Raw genomic sequence first — 18,258 nt, 5'->3', positions numbered from 1 at the left:
TCGGCCCTGTCAGTGCAGACGTGGGGCTCGAACTCGCGAAATGTGAGATCGTGACCTGGACCAAAATCCAGAGTTGGATGCTTAACTGACTGAGCCACCCAGGTGCCCCTAAACAGGTTGTTTTAAACCGAAGCTATGTCGGGGCGCCTGGGTGGCGCAGTCGGTTAAGCGTCCGACTTCAGCCAGGTCACGATCTCGCGGTCCGTGAGTTCGAGCCCCTCGTCAGGCTCTGGGCTGATGGCTCAGAGCCTGGAGCCTGTTTCCGATTCTGTGTCTCCCTCTCTCTCTGCCCCTCCCCCGTTCAGGCTCTGTCTCTCTCTGTCCCCAAAATAAATAAACGTTGAAAAAAAAAAATTTAAACCGAAGCTATGTCACAGCTTGTTGGCGATTCCGAAGTCCGTTTGCAAATGAAATAGGGTTTATGTCTGACTCGGGATTGGTGTCCCTCTCTCACCGGGAGATGTCGGCAGCAGGTGGCACTCATGTCTGTGTCTCACAGGGTGACCCCCTCCTCACATTATTCCTCTTGACTGCTCCACGTGTCAAGGTCGAATGTATCCAATCAGCAAAGGTCCCAGGACCAAAAAGAGAAGAAATTCTTTCTTCAAGGAGCAAAGTAGGAAGGAGGCTGAATGAAACAATGACCACAGGTTAGGAACTGGAGTAAAAGGAAGGAAAGAGAAGAAATGGAAGACAGGCAGACAGGGGAAGGGATTTGCAAGAAAAGAAGTCAGAAGTGTGGGTGGGCTGGAGGCCCCTTAAGGAAGCCGAATCAGGGGGAAGGAGGTGGACTGCCCTCCGGACGCCCTGGAAGGGCCGGGAGAATGTTAGCGTCTGCAACCCGCGACCATGTGTCCTTGGGTCCTGTCACACCCAGTACAGGCTGCTCCCTAAATACACGTCAGAGTCGCATGTTTCACGCCTATTCCATGCTGTATATTGGAGACACAGAAGGAACTAAGAATGAGCATTGGTCTCATTCAATGGAGAAGCCAGACACGGACAAAGGCTCTCGTACAACTCGCTCCGTCCCCGCTCAAGTCAGTTCGTGGGGTCAGGGGCGAACTGTAACAATTGTGACTGAGCTCCCAGAGGGGTGGTGATGTATCCAGACCTCTCCTCGAAGCCTCCAACAACACAGGCACCTTCTAAATGCCTGGGGGGGCGGGGGGGGGCGCCTGGCTGGCTCAGTGGGGGGAGCATGGGACTCAGAGACAGGGAGCAGAGAGACGTCCAGAAGTCGGCCAAGAAGAGGGAAGAGGGACAGAATGTGTTTGGACCGAAGCAGTTTCCCGCAGCGGCCTGTGGACACCGGGAGAGGCCGTCCCGGATGCCACAGGAGCCACAGCCTGGATCTCCCTCTCAGAGCAGCTCCAGGCTTCTCTGAGGACGCGGCCAAGGTCTGGGGCTCCTCCTCAGTGGGTCTGCAAGAGCGGGTGGGCCGGGGGAGACCCAGGAGTGAGCCAAGCGCGGGGTCTGGGGCTGACAGACAGAAGCTGGACGGCAGGCCCTGGGGTGATGGCACCAGAACCGTCCTTTCCTGCCACCCCAGAGACACTCACTGCTCTCAGTGATCACGCCCGCCTTTTCCTCGACCAGCCCTGGAGTCCCCAGGAAGCCAGGTGGGGATGCTAAGGACCTAGGCCCAGGCTGTCAAGGAGGGGGCTCACAGGAGGGGGTTACCTGCACAGAGGGGCCCGGTGGGGACTGAGCCCGAGCTCTGACTGACCGGCTCCTGGCCGTGCAGCGATAACTGTCGCCGACCCCAGAAGTCCAGGTGACGTGAGAGTGGTCCCCCACCCCCGCCACCCGGCCGAGCGGGGCCCGACTGTACCGCACGTCCTCTCCGGCCTGTCGCAGGGAGCCCGTCAGGGGGACACAGCGGGCCCCACCCTTCACCATCCGGGAACCGGCAGCAATATCGGGCTCCCGCGGCTTCTCTCTGCGCGAAAGGCAAGTTTGAGCTCTGAGGAGACTCTGGCCTGGTCAGGCAGGGCAGAGCGGAAAGGTCAAAGTTCAGATGTGAGCCCTCCGCCCCCCCCCCCCCCACCTCACCACAGACCCGCAGGGTGAAATCCTTGGTGGCGTTGACAAATAGGCAGAGTTATCCAGGCTCCGGAGGGGCCAGGGCCCTGCAGCCTTGGGGACCTGATCTGCAGAGAGGACACACAGTCGTTCGCTCTAAGGTCCCTAAGTCCCAGCAGCCAGGATTGGTTTGCCTCCGGGTCCTGGTTGCAAAACAGTGACAAGCTGTCCAGAGCTCCAGGTAACCTTTTCCACTTCCTGCCCGGCTGGGACCTCCAGGGGCCGAGTGGCCGACTCCCCAGGGATACCTACCGAACACTGTCTCCCCGACCGTGTCCCCTCCCAGGATCCCTGGCCCTGCAGACAGACGGAAAACCACAGCTTCAGTGCCGGGGTCTCCCTACGCACTCAGGGCAGCCCAGCAACCCCCCACCCCCCACCGCCAAGCGCCTCCTGCCCAAACCCCTCCAACCTCCCCACTGGCTCCCGTAGGCCTTCTCCTCCTTCTCCCCCGACCACACTGACCCAGACGCCCTCTCTCGAGGGTGTTAGCCCCTCTCCCCAGGGCCTGCGCAGGACCAGGACTCTGTCCTCCACCTTCCGTCCCCTCCAGAGCTGTGGCACAGGGCGTGTGCTCCGGGGGGGGGGGCCAGGTACCTGCACACAAGGGCGGCGCTGAGACGGGGAGGGAGCCGCTGTTACTGACTGCGTCCTGGACCGCGAAGGTGAAGGCCACAGCACTGTCCCCGGGGCCTCAAGGAGACACCGAGGACAGACCCTCCGTGGGACGCAGCGGTCCGGGGTCCCAGAGGCATCCGGCTGTAGGCCACAGAGGTTCCTCTGCTTTCTGCCACACAAGTCAGGATGAAGATGCGTTGTCCATTGTCACCGGTCCTGGAGCCCGGTGCGACACGGGGCCGGCCCAGCTGCGCTGCGTGTACAAAAGTCACCAAGGGAAGACTGCAGAGCTACCCTGGGCGCTCCCTTCACCGGGCAGAAGGCACGAGGCACTGACACCGAGGTGGTTCACCACCCTGAGTACGCACAGGGAGAGACAGAGGCCGAATCTGCCCACGTCTGTTGGAGAGCTTTGAGCTTTCAAGGCCAAGTCAGTGGCCTTGAGAGAGAGGCCTCTATCTATTTTGAGAGAGAGAGGTCACAAGTGAGCGAGGGGAGCAGACAAAGAGAGAGAATCCCATGAGGGGCAGGGGTGGGGTGGGGAGAAAAGCAGGGCTCACCCAAAGCGGGGCTCGAACTCATGAACCACGAGATCCTGACCCCAGCAGAAGTCAGACGCTTAACGGCTGAGCCACCCGGGGGCCCCGCTTCGTATGCTTTGATTCCGCCGGAACAACCCTACGAAATAGATGGGGGAGGTTTTGTACCTATTCCATTTAACAGGCTCAGAGAGCTTCCAGTAACTCGCCCAGAGCCTCAGCCATTGCGTGACTGACCCAAGACCCAAATCCAGTGGCTCGGACCCCAAAGCCTGGGTTCCCACCCTTGCGCTGACCTGCAGCAGGCCCTGTGTGTCTGCGCAAGCGCGGAACCGTGTTGTAATTACATCTCTCCCCAGTAGGGGTCTCTGCAGCATACGTTGAGTTTCCGGGCGCCCAACAAGGCTTCCCCAAGATTGGGCCCTGTGCCTTTGAGGTTTTTCCCGCTCCTTTGTGCTCTCTTCAACCCACACCCCATCCCTTCTTCCCCCCAGGACCAGGAACTCAGATGCTTCCAGAAGATACCCATGTGGCCATTATTCGCCTCCCCAGGCCAGAGCCAGGAGCCTTGGGGGTTGCAGGGAGAGCAGCTGCGGGCAACGGACAGTCAGGACACTCAAGAAGGCCACAGGCACGCGAGAAGCCTGCTCTGTCATTTGGCCTCAGCCCTGGGGCCCTCCCCATGGCAGCCCCAGGGGCGGCTCAACTGGGCAAGAGAGGACCACACAGCCCAGAATGTCCCCCGGGGAGAAGGCAGGCTGCCACCTCCCCCCACCCCCGCTGTGTCTCCCCCAGCCTGGGCCCCACACCCTTCCCCCACGACTCCTTCTGCAACACATAAATGCAGTGGCAAACCAGAAGCGCAGGATGTGGCAACAAGGTGCATAAGTTCTATTCCCGGCTCTGCCACTTTTGTCGCGGGGTCGTTTTTTCTCTCTGAGACTGTTGCAGCAGCTTAGAAATAAAAACCGCTTTCCTGCCAGCTGCAGGGCTGTCGTGAGGCCCCAGTGACTTGGGAAACTCCCTGCGAAGGACAAAAGTCTGGCCTATTGTCTTCGCTATTGCCACCCCGCTGGAGCATAGCGAGAGGGGCTCTCCCACAGCGCGGGGCCCACCCTAGTCAAGAGTCCCACCGACGTCCCAGAAGCCCCAGTGCCCTCGCCCTGTTTGAGAAAAGGCCATGGCCGGCCCGGCCTGATTTATGGCAGAAACGCTGTCTCCCCGACCATGGGCACCTGACCAGGGAGCAAATGCATCTTCCTGCACTTAAATAAAGGAGGCGGGGCGGGGGTGGGGTGGGGCGGGTGCCTGGTTGGCTCGGTCAGTTAAGCGTCCTACTTCATTCGGCTCACGTCAATCTCGGGGTCTGTGGGTTCGAGCCCCGCATCCAGCTCTGCGCTGACAGCTCACAGCCTGCACCCTGCCTCGGATTCTGGGTCTCCCTCTCTCTGCCCCTCCCCTGCGCGCACCTTCTTCGCGTCTCTCTTTCTTTCTCTCAAAAGTAGCTAAACATTCAAAAAAAATTGTTTTTAATGCCTCATCAAATAGGACTATTTCCTATCACGCAAACTCCACCCCGAGAAGCTTCTCTGAAGCTTTTCCTCCAACACTCGGCTTCCACGTGTTCATCCTCACTCGCTAACCGTAGCTTTTTCTTCCCGCTGGAGGAACAGCTCTGCCATGGCTCCCCGGTGACTTTGCCCGTGTCACCCAGGCAAAGGCTGGAACCACGGGCTAATCTGAGTCTGGGCAAAATGCCCTGCGATCCTCCCAGAGCACGAGAGGACAGTGGCCTGTGAGGCCCCAAAGCCAGCTCCACGGACCTCTCTGTCTCCACTGGGAGGCACTCGGGTGAGTCAGTTTCTTATGAGGAAGGACGTTCCTGCTCTACCCGCTCAGGACAAAGCTTCCGACCCCCCCACCGCCAGCACTGTGCTCAACTGACCCCATTTACCTTTCCTTCTGGTGAGAAGGACCCAGGTTACTCTTTTCCTATCGATATGAGTAATAAGTAATAATAATACTTTCTAAATGAGCCGTAATATGATTCTAAAATGGGCTTACTCTATTTTTACTGGCCACACCAGTCTACCTTGGCCTTCCTCACTGCTGTGGAACCTTCTTGACATCGCTGGAATATCATCTGGCCAAAACTAGCCAGCACCCAGGCACCCAGCTGGCTCAGTGGATACAGCAAGCAACTCTTGATCTTGGGGTCGTGAGTTCAAGCCCCACATTGGGTGGAGAGCTTAGTTTAAATAAATGAAACTATTTAAAAAAAAAATTGGCCATGGGGCACCTGGGTGGCTCAGTCGGTTAAGCATCTAACTTCGACTCAGGTCATGATCTCATGGTTCGCGGGTTCGAGTCCCGCGTCGGGCTCTGTGCTGACAGTTCAGAGCCTGGAGCCTCCTTCAGAGTCTGTGTCTCCCTCTCTCCCTCTCTCTCTGCCCCTCCCCTGCTTGCACTTTGTCTCTCTCTCTCTCTCTCTCTCTCAAAAATGAACATAAAAAAAAAACTAGCCAGCACCCTTGTCGAGAAATGAAAGCTACCTCTGCTCAGTAGCATGACCCGTCTCTGTGGGCAAATTCTTGCAACACTGACACCCAGTCCCAGGAAACAGAAGGTTTGAAACTGACCCAGGTGTGCTGCACAGTGACTCAGAAAGAAAAGGCTGCCTGGTTCCAGAAGGCTCCGGACCCTGATTCAGAACGGGATCCAAAAGCACCAGCTGCGTCCCTGGTCCCAGGCCAGGTGCTGAGTCTCTGTCTAAAGTTGACCTGGGATGTCCTGGGACAGTGGCTGTGGGGACAAGGGGTGGGAGAGGGGCTGCTGCCCTGTGGGAGTAGGCGCCCCAAGCCGGGGACGGGTCAGCGTCCTGTGAACCCACCACGCCATCCGCTGGACAGCCTGGGGTCCACTTGTGTGGCACTGTGACGGTTCCCACCTGGAGAATGACGCACGCCGACGGGAAGCCTACCAAGGCGGCCGGTGTGGGCGCGCTGGCCCCGGGGCCTGCGCCCTGACTGAGCAGCTTGGCCCGTCCTCGTCGCCTGGAGTGCAGTGACCCATCAGGCCTCGCCCAAGTGCCGCTTCCCTGCTGGGCTCCGTACTCGTGATCCAGCCATGCCCCCCACCCCGGTTTCCTTCAGCCCGTGCTTTCGTTGGCTTGTTGGGTTTTAAGCATTCGCTTCACCCTGTCGCATACAGAGGGCCCCGTGCGGGTCTCTCCTGGTGGCTCACAAGCCCCAGGAGAGAAGGCGGAAGGAAATTAGCATCTGAGGGAGCAAGGCAGGGGGGTGGTTCGGCCTCTGGGTTAGGTAGGTGCCCTGGGCGCGCGTAGGGCTTCTCGGTCTGAATCCTGTTTCTGGTTCAAGTGAAGGGAGACATGGGGGGATCAGATCAGGACACGAACCCCAAACGTCGGACACCATGCCGAGTAGAGGAAGCGCGTCCCAACAAACCCGTAAGGTGATTGTTCTTATTCCCACTTTATAATTTTTTTTTCAACGTTTTTTATTTATTTTTGGGACAGAGAGAGACAGAGCATGAAAGGGGGAGGGGCAGAGAGAGAGGGAGACACAGAATCGGAAACAGGCTCCAGGCTCTGAGCCATCAGCCCAGAGCCCGACGCGGGGCTCGAACTCCCGGACCGCGAGATCGCGACCTGGCTGAAGTCGGACGCTTAACCGACTGTGCCACCCAGGCGCCCCTCTTATTCCCACTTTAGAGAGAAAGATCGTGAGACTCAAAGCTCTTGAGAAACTTGCCCCAGGTCACCAGCCAAGAAGCAGCAGAGTCCATATGAAAATCCAAGTTCGTGTGACCCCACAGCTGACACTCTGTCAACTCCACCATAGTGCCAATGATGGGCTTTCGTCATCCTTAATTCCACCCCCCCCCCCCCCGGGTCCTGCTGACCCCTGTCCTCACCACACACGCAGCACAGGACCCAGGACGCAAAAGCATGAGTAGATGTTTCCAGAACCGAGCCGAACCAAAGAACTAAACATTTTTTTTTAATATTTATTTTTGAGAAAGAGAGTGTGAGCGGGAGAGGTGCAGAGGGAGAGTGGGGAGGGGGACAGAGGAGAGCCGGATCTGGGGCTTGAACTCACGAACCGTGAGATCATAGCCTGAGCCGAAGTTGGACGCTCCACTGACTGAGCCACCCAGGTGCCCCTCCCTTAAGGCGCCCTATCTTTAAGGCAGTACCTACTTACCCATTATTTTGCCATATGCCTGGGCGATGTCCCTGTGGACAGGGGCCACCCAGAGCCTGGCCTGGAGAGAGAAAAGCTCCCAGATGGGCTTGCTCTGTGAGGGAATAGGAAAGCAGGGGTGAGGAGAGCCCGACATGAATCTCCATGCCAGCTCTGCTGCCTCCGTCGAGGACGCTGTTCTGGGAGCTTCCGTGTTGCCGCTGCTGGGCTGCACTCACCTCCATTTTCACAGATCGCCAGCTGTGTGTCCCCAAAGATGTCACCTAATCTCTCTGAGCCTCAGTCCATCATCCGCAAGGTGTGTGTAATACTGTCTGCCTTATCTTTATCACAAGTTTGTCGTGGGGATCAGATTTTTTTTTTTTTTAATTTAAGCAGACTTTGTTTATAAACGTCTGTAGGGACCAAGGGCAGGCCACCCCAAGAGGGGCCAGTTGGGCATATTTGGTTATTTTTTTTAATGTTTATTTATTTTTGAGAGAGAGAGAGAGAGAGGGAGCAGGGGAGGGGCAGAGAGAGAGAGAGGGAGACACAGAATCCAAAACATGCTCCAGACTCCGAGCTGTCAGCCCAGAGCCCAACGCGGGGCTCGAACTCACAGACCGCGAGATCATGACCTGAGCCGAACAAAATCAGACGCTCAACCAACTGAGCTACCCAGGTGTCCCTATTTGGTTACTTCAATAAGTTACTGGGCGCCCTGGTGGCTCAGTCGGTTGAGTGTCCAACTTCGGCTCAGATCATGATCTCACAGCTCCTGGGTTCGAGCCCCGCATCAGGCTCTGTGTTGACAGCTCGGAGCCTGGAGCCTGCTTCGGATTCTGTGTCTCCTTCTCTCGCTGCCCCTCCCCTGCTTGCGCTCTGTCTCTCTCTCTCTCTCTCTCTCACTCTCAAAAACAAACTTTAAAAAATTTTTTTTCTTAAGTTACTTAAGAGGCAGCCAGTGCAAGGATTCTCAGACCCTCCTCTGACCCCTGAACACAGGAAATAAATCTCCCATGTGAAAGGCACCTTCCCTGGACCAGGAGGTGAAGAGTATCCTTATCACCAGAGGTGAGAAAAATAAACAACTATTTTTCACTAATCTACTCCCCTGCCCAACGTCTGCTTAGAATTCTTTACTAATTAAAGCCCCAAAGCTAAGCGTTCTTTGTCCGCTCAATTCCTCGCAGATTTCTCGTCCGTCTAAAAAGTATAAAAGTGCCTCCTTGGGCATGTCTGCAGGTCTCCATTTCATTATCGGGTCTCCATATGCACGTCCTAAAACTCAGGGTGTTTTTTTTCTCCTGTGAATCTGTCTCACTTCGATGTAATTGTCAGTTCGGGTGGGAGACCTTGAGGGTAGCGAAGAACTTTTCCTTCTCTTCACCGCCAAGTTTTAAACGCATCAAGGGATCCATCTTTGGGGCCTAGGGGCCCCCCTAAAGCCTGGGGTGCGGACAACCCTGAAGGCAGGTGACCTTCAGAACTGTGCCCTCGTGTTCCCCCCTGAAGGAGAGCGAAAGCGAAAGCTTGAAACTTGCTTAGACCGGAAAGAGCCTGGCCCAGTCACCGCAGGCTTCCCGCGAGCTTCGTTCCCCTGGGGCCTCTGGTTCCCAAGCCTGTCTCTTGCCCCCGCTCAGGTCCTCGGGGACAGGAGCGAGCAGTGCGAATCTAGAGGGACAGAAACAGCTGCTGAGTGCCAGGCCTGAGATCCCCTCCTCAAGTCATTTCATGACGGAGGGTGACTCACAGGGGCTGGTGGGAGAGGGAGGAAGGGGACTGGGACACCCGAAGGTCATGCGTGAAACGGCAAGATGAAGAGGCAGGTCCTCGATCCCAGGACCCCGCCATCAGCCAGTGGTAGGGACACCCGGGCTCCCTGTGACTCGTCAGCAGAAGAAATGTGAGGGTGACAAGGACACAGTGTGGGCCTGCACGGTCTGAGACGGCAGCATGTGCAACACACACACACACACACACACACACACACAGCCTGGCTCCTGGGACGCAGCATCTTCAGTGAAAATTACCCGTGGCTAGAGCAACACCCTGCGCGGGCAGCTGGAGGCGCCTGGAGGGTAGTGGCAGGGAGAGACTTACCCACGAAAAGACCAAGCAGGAGCAGGGACCCCGGTAGAGAAAGGCCCATAATATTCACCGGCAGACTGGCCTGCCTGCCGACAGCTGGGCCAACTGCGAATGTGTGAATATCAGCCCCCAGTCATTTCCTGTTTTTAGGGTTCACCACAATAATCACATGCGGCTTTGGAGTCACAAGATGCGGAGACGAGAGGACACGGGAGAGAGAAGGGTGGGAGGCCGCCGTGAGCTACTTAAGAGCCAACGCCGATGATGCTCACAGCCGTGCTCTAGACCCTTCTGAGGTCCCCCGTCCCCTACAAGGCAAAGCCTGGGCTCACAGCCCTGGTGGACGAGGCCTTTCACGTTCTCTTGCTTCCTGATGACCTTGGCCTCCTGCCGCGTCGCCACATCTCAGATCTTGGACTCCAGGCCGCTGCACGCTGCTTCTAGAGTCTCCCCGCACCGCCCCGAGGGCTCCTCACCCCCGTAAACTGGCTCCCGCAAACGGCTTACTGCATTGCCCTCGTCTCTGCCACCTACCCCACCTACCTCGCCCTAGCTGGCTCCCACCGCCCCTCCCCAATGTCATCACCACCGTGGGAAAGACTCTCCTGAAGGCCCAGGCTAAAACAGACGCCCTCTTCTGGCCTCTCCGGGTACCCCGTGCCTACCTCTATCATGACATCTATCCCGACTGGATATAAATACCTGCTCACCTGCACGTTCTCCCAAGTACACTCAGCCCCTCGAGGGTAGGAGCCTTCCCCTCTCATCTTGCAATTCCCAGTGACTAGCTCAGTGTCAGCACAGAGTAAGGGCTCAGTTCCTGCGTGCTTGGTTGAGCCCGTGAGCAGACGGGAGTCAGCAGGCGGAGAAGCTCAAGCTCCGATGGCCCAAGGACAGAAAGGTGGAAGGCACGGGCTGCTGGCTGTAGCTTCTTTAGCACAGGGCCCAGGCCGGAAGGATCCAGGGGACAAGACCCTTGGGACCACCTCTGCCTCCAGCCATGAAAGACTGGGTCAGATGTTATTTTGCTCTCTTGCCCTTTGCTGGCGTGGTTGAAGGAGTTGCAGGAAAGTCCTGATCCGCGGGGAGAGGGGTGAGGGGAGAGCTGGCAGAGGCATGGGCCCCCCTTCCCCCCACCTCTCTACACCAAATAGTCCCGAAGGCTTTGCTGGGCTAGGCAGACCGCTGGCGTCTCCGTGAGGACATAACCGTGACCGGTGTCTCCTGTCGGGCCCCGTACTCCTCAGACTTTGACCAGTGTCTCCTTGGCCTTCAGGGCCTAGAGGTCAGGTGCCCCGGCAAGACTTGAAGAGGATCCGCATTGCTTTTAACAAGGTACGACTGACCTCTCCTCGGCCACGGCCTGCAGACCCTTTGGTCCTCATCTTGTATGACCACCAGTTAAATTTGACAGTGGGACCCTCCTCTCTCCTCTCTTGGACTTCTGGATGCTACTGTCACTGGGTTCTCTTCACTCATTTCTTTGCCATACACATGAGCTCCTGCCGGGCGCCACCAAGGCGCCGTGCAGGGGTCTGGGCGTCCAAAGACGAAAGGAAGTCTCTGCAAGCACATTGTTCACAGGCTAGGGGAAAGAAAATCACGTTGATAGAAAAACTAAGTAATGCGGAATGGTTTAGCCTCAGGGCTGGGTACTGTGGTGTGGAGGCGAAGCTTTCTGATTTGAATCGCACCTCTGCTGCCTACTGATGACCTTAGGAAACGACTTCGCAGGCAATAATACTTCCCCATTATCGTTTATTTCCTAAGACATGGGTTTTGTGCATTAAAAAATTATCCATAGGCAAGGCGCCTGGGTGGCTCAGTCAGTCAGGGGTCCAACTTCGGCTCAGGTCAGGATCTCGCGGTTCGTGAGTTCAAGCCCGGCATCAGGCTCTGTGCTGACCGCTCAGAGCCTGGAGCCTGCTTCGGATTCTGTGTCTCCCTCTCTCTCTGCCCCACCCCTGCATGCGCTCTAGCTCTCTCTGTCTCTCAAAAATGAATAAATGTTAAAAAAAAATTTTTTTAATTATCCATAGGCTATATTGCTTTAAAGAATTCATATTCAGAGCGCCTGGGTGGCTCAGTTGGTTAAGGGTCCCACTTCAGCTCAGGTTGTGATCTCATGGTTTGTGGGTTCAAGCCCCGCATCGGGCTCAGTGCTGACAGCTCAGAGCCTGGAGCCTGCTTCGGATTCTGTGTCTTCCTCCCTCTCTACCCCCTCCCCTGCTCGTGCTCTGTCTCTGTCTCTCAAAAGTAAACTTAAAAAAAATTTTTTTAAAAGAATTCATATTCAATTTACTAAAAAACGAAATTCAATTTACTAAAAAAAAGACCAGTCTTAAGGGCAGTTCAGCTCACAAATCATATTCTATTTACAAATCTGGCAACCCTTAACCCCCTTCTTGGGGGCTATTGATAATATTTGACTCACTTTACAAATGTAGGAATCGATTCCTTTAAAGACTTTAAATCCCACTGTTGAATGTAATATGTTTAGTTTCCTTTTAAAGTGTTTTCTTTTTTTTTCAAGGTTGAAAACTGATTTTATGATATAGATCTTCTGCTTGCTTTTCCTTGCTTAAGACACAAGATATAAATATTTTTTATTTTTTTATTCCAGTAGAGTTACCCTACAGGGTTATGATGCTGTGCACGGCAGGGGCACACCTTCATCCGCACCACCGGTGTCCCCCATCCCCCCAGCACCTTGGATGAAATATTTGAACCAACAAATAAGATTCCCCAAATACTTAAAGAAGGCTTGTAAATCGGGGCACCCGGGTGGCTCAGTGGGTTAAGCGTCTCAGGTCATGATCTCACAGTTCTTGAGATCCAGCTCCGAGTCAAGCCCTGCACTAACAGCACTGTCTGCTTAGGATTCTCTCTCTTTCTCTCTCTCTCTCTCTCTGAAAATAAATAAATAAACTTAAAAAGAAAAAGAAGGCTTGTAAATCTAGTACATTGAGCTTCTAAGTACGGTCATTCTTAAATTGCCTTAAAGTATTGCAAGCTTCATGTAAACTTACTCATACGTTTTTGGTTTTGTTTCTAGGTTCTGTTTTTTTTATTCTCCCACTCGTCATATTTTCAGAGGACACGATGCAAAACAGGCCTTTCAACTCTAAGACACACACACATGCTAGTGACAAATATTCTCGCTTTATAGATGAAAATGTTCAAGGTACGTCGTGGGCCAAGGCCTCTAAGTGCTGGTGCTGTCTCTTGCACGCTTTCTGAGGTGAGTTGGCAGGGGAGCCTGGGCCCTCATACCCTTACTCCTGGAAGCTGTTAGGTGGCTTTCCAATGCACAGAGAGAGAGAGAGAGGTAGGGGTGCAAGAGAGCTCGTGCTCAGACCGGAAGAGAAAAGCATTAGGTAGTATTTAATGGACCTCCCTCCACGTGGCTTCAAGCCAACAGGACACAGGCTCCGCCCACACCCTTGATCTTCTCCTCGGCTCTTCTCCTGAAGAACATGGCCTTCACGATGACAGGCTCTGCCAAGGTTGACAGTTGGGCAGAAGCTCTGGTTCCTCCTTAAGTGCTAATGCCTCGTGCCAACTTTTCCGAAGTAACCTGGATGATTCTCGTCAGAGTTGATCCCGTGGTGATGCATGCCACCAGCATTACCCCAGTCTCTTGGGCGCTTCTGGTGCTTGTCGATGTGGCCATGGCCATGGCTCACGTGGCCCGGAAGTTTCCTGCATGTCGGCAGCCCAGAGGAAAGAGCTGGTTTTTGGGTTTTTTCATATAATTTATTGTCAAATGGGCTAAACATACACTGGGGAGAGTGTGCTCCTGCTTTGGGGGGTAGATTCCCGTGGTTCATCACTTACATTCAACACCCAGTGCTCATCCCAACAAGTGCCCTCCTCAATGCCCATCACCCATTTTCCCCTCTCCCGCCCCCCGCCCCGCCCCATCGACCCTCAGTTTTTTCTCTGTATTTAAGAGTCTCTTATCATTTGCCTCCCTCCTTCCCTCTCTGTTTGTAACTATTTTTTCCCCTTTCCCTCCCCCATGGTCTTCTGTGAAGTTTCTCAAGTTCCACATATGAGTGAAAACATGATATCTGTCCTTCTCTGACTGACTTATTTCACTCAGCCTAATACCTTCCAGTTCCGGGGCACCTGGGTGGCTCAGTTGGTTGAACGTCTGACTTTGGCTCAGGTCATGATCTCGAGGTCTGGTCCAGGAGTTCGAGCCCCATGTCAGGCTCTGTGCTGACAGCTCAGAGCCTGGAGCCTACTTTGGATTCTGTGTCCCCCTCTCCCTCTGCTTCAACTCCGCTCACACTATCTCTGTCTCTCAAAAATGAATAAACGTTAAAAAAAAATTAAAAATACTACCTTCCAGTTCCATCCGTGTTGTTGCAAATGGCATGATTTCATTCTTTCTCACTGCCAAGTAGTGTTCCATTGTATATATAAACCAGATCCTCTTTATCCATTCATCAGTTGATAGACATTTGAGCTCTTTCCATAATTTGGCTATTTGTTGATAGTGCTGCTATAAACATTGGGGCACACGTGCCCCTATGCATCAGCACTCCTGTATCCTTTGGATAAATTCCTAGTAGTGTCATTCCTGGGTTGTAGGGGAGTTCTATTTTTAATTTTTCGAGGAACCTCCACCAGTTTGCAGAGCGGCTGCCCCTGTTTGCATTCCCACCAACAGTGCAAGAGGGTTCCCATTTCTCCGCATCCTCGCCAACATCTGCAGTTTCCCGAGTGTTAATTTTAGCCACTCTGACCTGTGCGAGGTGGTATCTCAGTGTGGTTTTGACTTGTAAACTTGCTCACAAGGTTAAGGCATTATACTTCATATAAACTTGGGTTCAACTGTAACACCGCTAAGTGGTGACAGATGTCAGCCACACGTGTGGTGAGCACAGCATGCTGTATAGACTTGTCAAGTCACCATGTTGTACGCCTGAAACTCATGTAACATTGTGTGTCGACCCTACTTCAATAAAAATTAATTAATTAAAAAAAACAAAATCGCAAATGCAAATCAATTACTCAGTTACATAGTTCAGATCAGAACCACAAAGTTACCCATTACTTTAAAAGGCTAGATGTCTCAAATAATACATATGTGTGAGCAAAAAATACTGATACCTTGAGCACGCCTACTCTGAATTCCTTCTCTCTCCAGGATTGAAAACGTAGCCACCAAGGACCCAGTTACGTCATCTCAATTCCAGCTGTTTTCTAGGGCACCTTCTCCACCAGCTAAGGTTGTTTAGGGACCAGAAACATCACTGAGACGTTAACTGCTTGTCCCTACCCAGGTCCCTTCACCTGCTTTTGTCGACGTCCTCTAAAAGGCTGGTCTCATAGCCCATGTCCCTAGATTCGACTTGCCTAAGTGATATCGCCTAAGTCTTCCCTTTACTGTAACCCTAACACTTGCTTTGATGTTGCGTTGCTTTTCGCTCTTAAGACCTTTAAGTGTCTTTCTGTTTGGGTGTAAAGAGTTTTAGCCTTATTGAAATTCTGTATTCTTTTCATATTCTTCGAATTTGCAGGAGTAAAAACATGTTAAAACCCCATATAATATCCAAAGTGAAGTCAAAAAATATAATCATGTAAAACGCAGGGTCACCTTCGTTGCACAGTTAATGAAGGGTTGGTTGGGGGCTGGCAGTGAGCCTGTGCAGCAGAACGTGGGACAGTGGCTACAGGATCCAAATTGCAGCCCACACTGGGGTTTGATGCTCTCTGGGGGCAATGCCCAGGAGATGGGCAATTCCGGCACCCATGGCCAGCTGGACTCTTGGGACAGGAGCAGGGATTCCAGAAATGTTCCAGTCTCTTGTCCACATTTGCTGGCCTGGCCCAAGGACACTGAGAAACTGGAGGTACCAAAGCCAACCTGCCTCTTCCCTGATTCCCAACACGAGGTGCCTTTGTGTCCACAGCTCAGGGAGAAGATTCGCCTTCCCTCTGTGCAGATAGGGACTGGGTGAGTACAGGACCTTTGTCAACTGCATTATATCAAAATTCACATTCTTTTAGGTTTTACGGTTCTTAAATGCTAACACTTCAGTTGGATTCTACGTGTCACAAGACCGTGTCCACCTGTGTCCACACTACAAAGAAGGTTATTCCAGTGACCTTTCCCTTGCTAAACCTCAGTTTTTTCAACTCTAAAGTGAGGATAATAAGAGTACCAAGTAAGGGCGCCTGGGTGCCTCAGTCGGTTAAGTGTCCTACTCTTGATTTCAGCTCAGGTCATGATCTCACAGTTCATGGGATTGAGCCTCCAAGTCAGGCTCTGGGCTGACAGCACAACCACATAGGGTTGATTTGAGGAGCAAAAAAAATATATGTAAAGCACAAAGCGTCACTCATCGTTGCTATTCAATACAGGTTAGTGATGAGTCTTATTATTATCAGTATCTTGGAACCCTCTCCCACCTTTGCCCTCTCCTCTGCCCTCCCCTCCCACTCAGACTGGATGCCCTCTTGCTCATACCCAGGCTCCTTACTAGCCCCCTACCTGTGCTTTCACTGCAGTCCCTCCCTTCCATGCCCTCCCCCCGCTGCTGGAGCAAGTTTCCAAAAGGTCTTTGAATAACCCTGCACACCTGCTTAAAAATACCTGTTGGATGCTCTTTGCCTTTAGTCTGACGTCCTGCTCCATTCAGGCTGCTCTTAACAATAACACCATAGACTGTGTGGCTTATAAACAGCTGAACTTTTCTTCCGACAGTTCCCAGAGGCTGGGAAGTTGAGGGACCAAGGCACCAGCAGATTCGGTATCTGGTGAGGACCCACTTCCTGCTTCAGAGACGGCCATCTTTCCCATTGCCACGTCGCATGGAGGGAGGGGTGAGGGCGAGCTCTGGGGCCACTTCCACAAGGACACTAATTCTGTTCACTAGGGTTCTACCCTCATGACCTAGTCACCTCCCAAAGGTCCTGCCTCCTAATATCATTTCGTTGAGATAAGACTTCAACATATAAATTTGGGGGGGAGGAGGGGACACAAACATTGAGTCCATGACACCTGGGTTATAAGACCCTTTATCCGGGCTTCTTGTGGAAACATCTGGCCACATGCCCTGCAGTTCTCTCTGGACAATCATGCTGTAGCCACAGGGCCAGGACTAGAGTGAGGCAAGAGAGGTGCCTGCTACACAGAATTAAGGAGGCCCTGACTCTCAGGCTTGTGCAGCATGAAATTCTGAAGACGCCCTCTGATAGGAGATGCCTGCCATCCGACTTGTCCCCTCTCTCCCCCCTTCCTCCCAGACTTCCTGGGTTCAAGCTCTTACTTAACTATAAAACTCAAAGTAAGCTACTTACCCTCGTTGTACCTCAGTCTCCTCATCTATAAAACGGGGGTGACAAAAAATACCTGTCTCATAAAGCGGTCGTGAGGGCTAAACGGATCCATGCATGTCAAGTCTTACGAGAGGGTCTCACACCTGACAGGTACTCACTGGATGTCACCGGAAACGACCCGTGCCCGCTTCCTGAAGTTTTCTTTCCAGGTCCTCTCATGCTACGGCCTTGTGGCAGCTGTCAGCGCAGAGCCTGCTGGGGATTCTCTCGTTCTCTCTCTGCCCCTCCCCGACCCGCTCTTTCTGTCTCTCTTTCAACATAAATAAATGAATAAACAAACTTGAAAGAGGACATGTTTTAAAAATCAACAGGGATATAAGGGAACTCAAAACAGAATACAAACAGTAAAAAAATCAAATTTCAGGGGCGTCTGGGTGGCTCAGTCGGTTAAGCCACCAACTCTTGATTTCAGCTCAGGTCTCGAGCTCCCAGTCTGTGAGCTGGAGCCCTGCATCGACAGTGCCGTGCCCGCCCTGGATTCTCTTCTGTCTCCAGTTTCCCTCCAGTCTCTCCCCCCCCCCGCCCCTCCCTCTCCATCAATGTACTTAAAAAAATTAAAAGTCTCTCCGTTGTATGTGACTTGAAGCCAATGCAAACTGGCTTACGCAAAACCGTGAATTCATTGGACCATATTTGTTATCGACTGTTGTGTAACAAACTACAGAACTCAGCAGCTGAAAATAAGCATCTTGTATCTCACAATTTCTGTGGATCGGTAATCCGGGCACGGCTTAGCTGGTGCCTCCGGCTCGGGATCCCTCACTGGTCAAGGTGTCCTCCTGGGGCCAGTACCACCCGCCTCACCCCTGTAGCTCTCGGCAGCCTCGAGTCCCCATGATCTGTTCGCAAAGACATCACTTCCTCGTTGGGTTTTGGCTGGTGGTCTCCCTGGCTCCTTGTCTCGAAGTCTTTCGCTCACAGCATAGTACCCGGCTCCTCATAAAGAGCTGGGAGTGGGAAAGAGAGAGGGAGACGGAGGGAGAGAAAGACCGAGATGAAAACGCAACCTTCCAGAACCTAATCTCAGAAATGACAGCTGATTACTGCTCACGAGCAGTAAGCCACTCCACCCAGCCCACGCTCAAGAAGACGTGATTACAGGGCACCTGGCTGGCTCAGTCAGTAGAACATGCGACCCTTGATCTCGTGGTTATGAGTCGAGCCCCACAGTGGGTGTAGAGATGACTTAAAATCTTAAAATAAAAAAAGAAAGAGGTGATTACACACGGGCACGAATACCAGGAGGTGGAGATATTGAGGGGCCACCTTTAGGGCCGAGTTTAGAACCCAAGTTTCCTGATGCTGAAGAAGGTGATTGCCCCCATGGATTTGCAAATCCTATGAAGGCCCTGAAAAGACGTGGGACCCCC

General features: G+C 53.4%; 1 long non-coding RNA gene and 1 pseudogene across 2 annotated transcripts; both read right to left on the bottom strand.

Moving 5' to 3' along the window:
- LOC123382843 lies at window positions 1-3,981 on the bottom strand. Of its 2 annotated transcripts, XR_006591904.1 has the most exons (4): window positions 3,264-3,981; window positions 2,683-2,956; window positions 2,338-2,382; window positions 1-2,228 (listed from the first exon to the last, which is right to left on the bottom strand). It is a non-coding gene; the product is annotated as an uncharacterized LOC123382843 (long non-coding RNA). The 2 variants fall into 2 exon arrangements; XR_006591903.1 differs by having other exon boundaries at window positions 1-2,382.
- A 7,996-nt stretch (window positions 3,982-11,977) lies between these two features.
- LOC109495791 lies at window positions 11,978-13,412 on the bottom strand (annotated as a pseudogene).
- Between the last annotated feature and the right edge of the window lie 4,846 nt (window positions 13,413-18,258).

This window comes from Felis catus, chromosome F1, assembly GCF_018350175.1.
Source record: "Felis catus isolate Fca126 chromosome F1, F.catus_Fca126_mat1.0, whole genome shotgun sequence".
NCBI lineage: Eukaryota > Metazoa > Chordata > Mammalia > Carnivora > Felidae > Felis > Felis catus.
The sequence above is the reverse complement of the archived record's forward strand: the minus strand, read 5'-3'. Positions and strand labels throughout refer to the sequence as shown.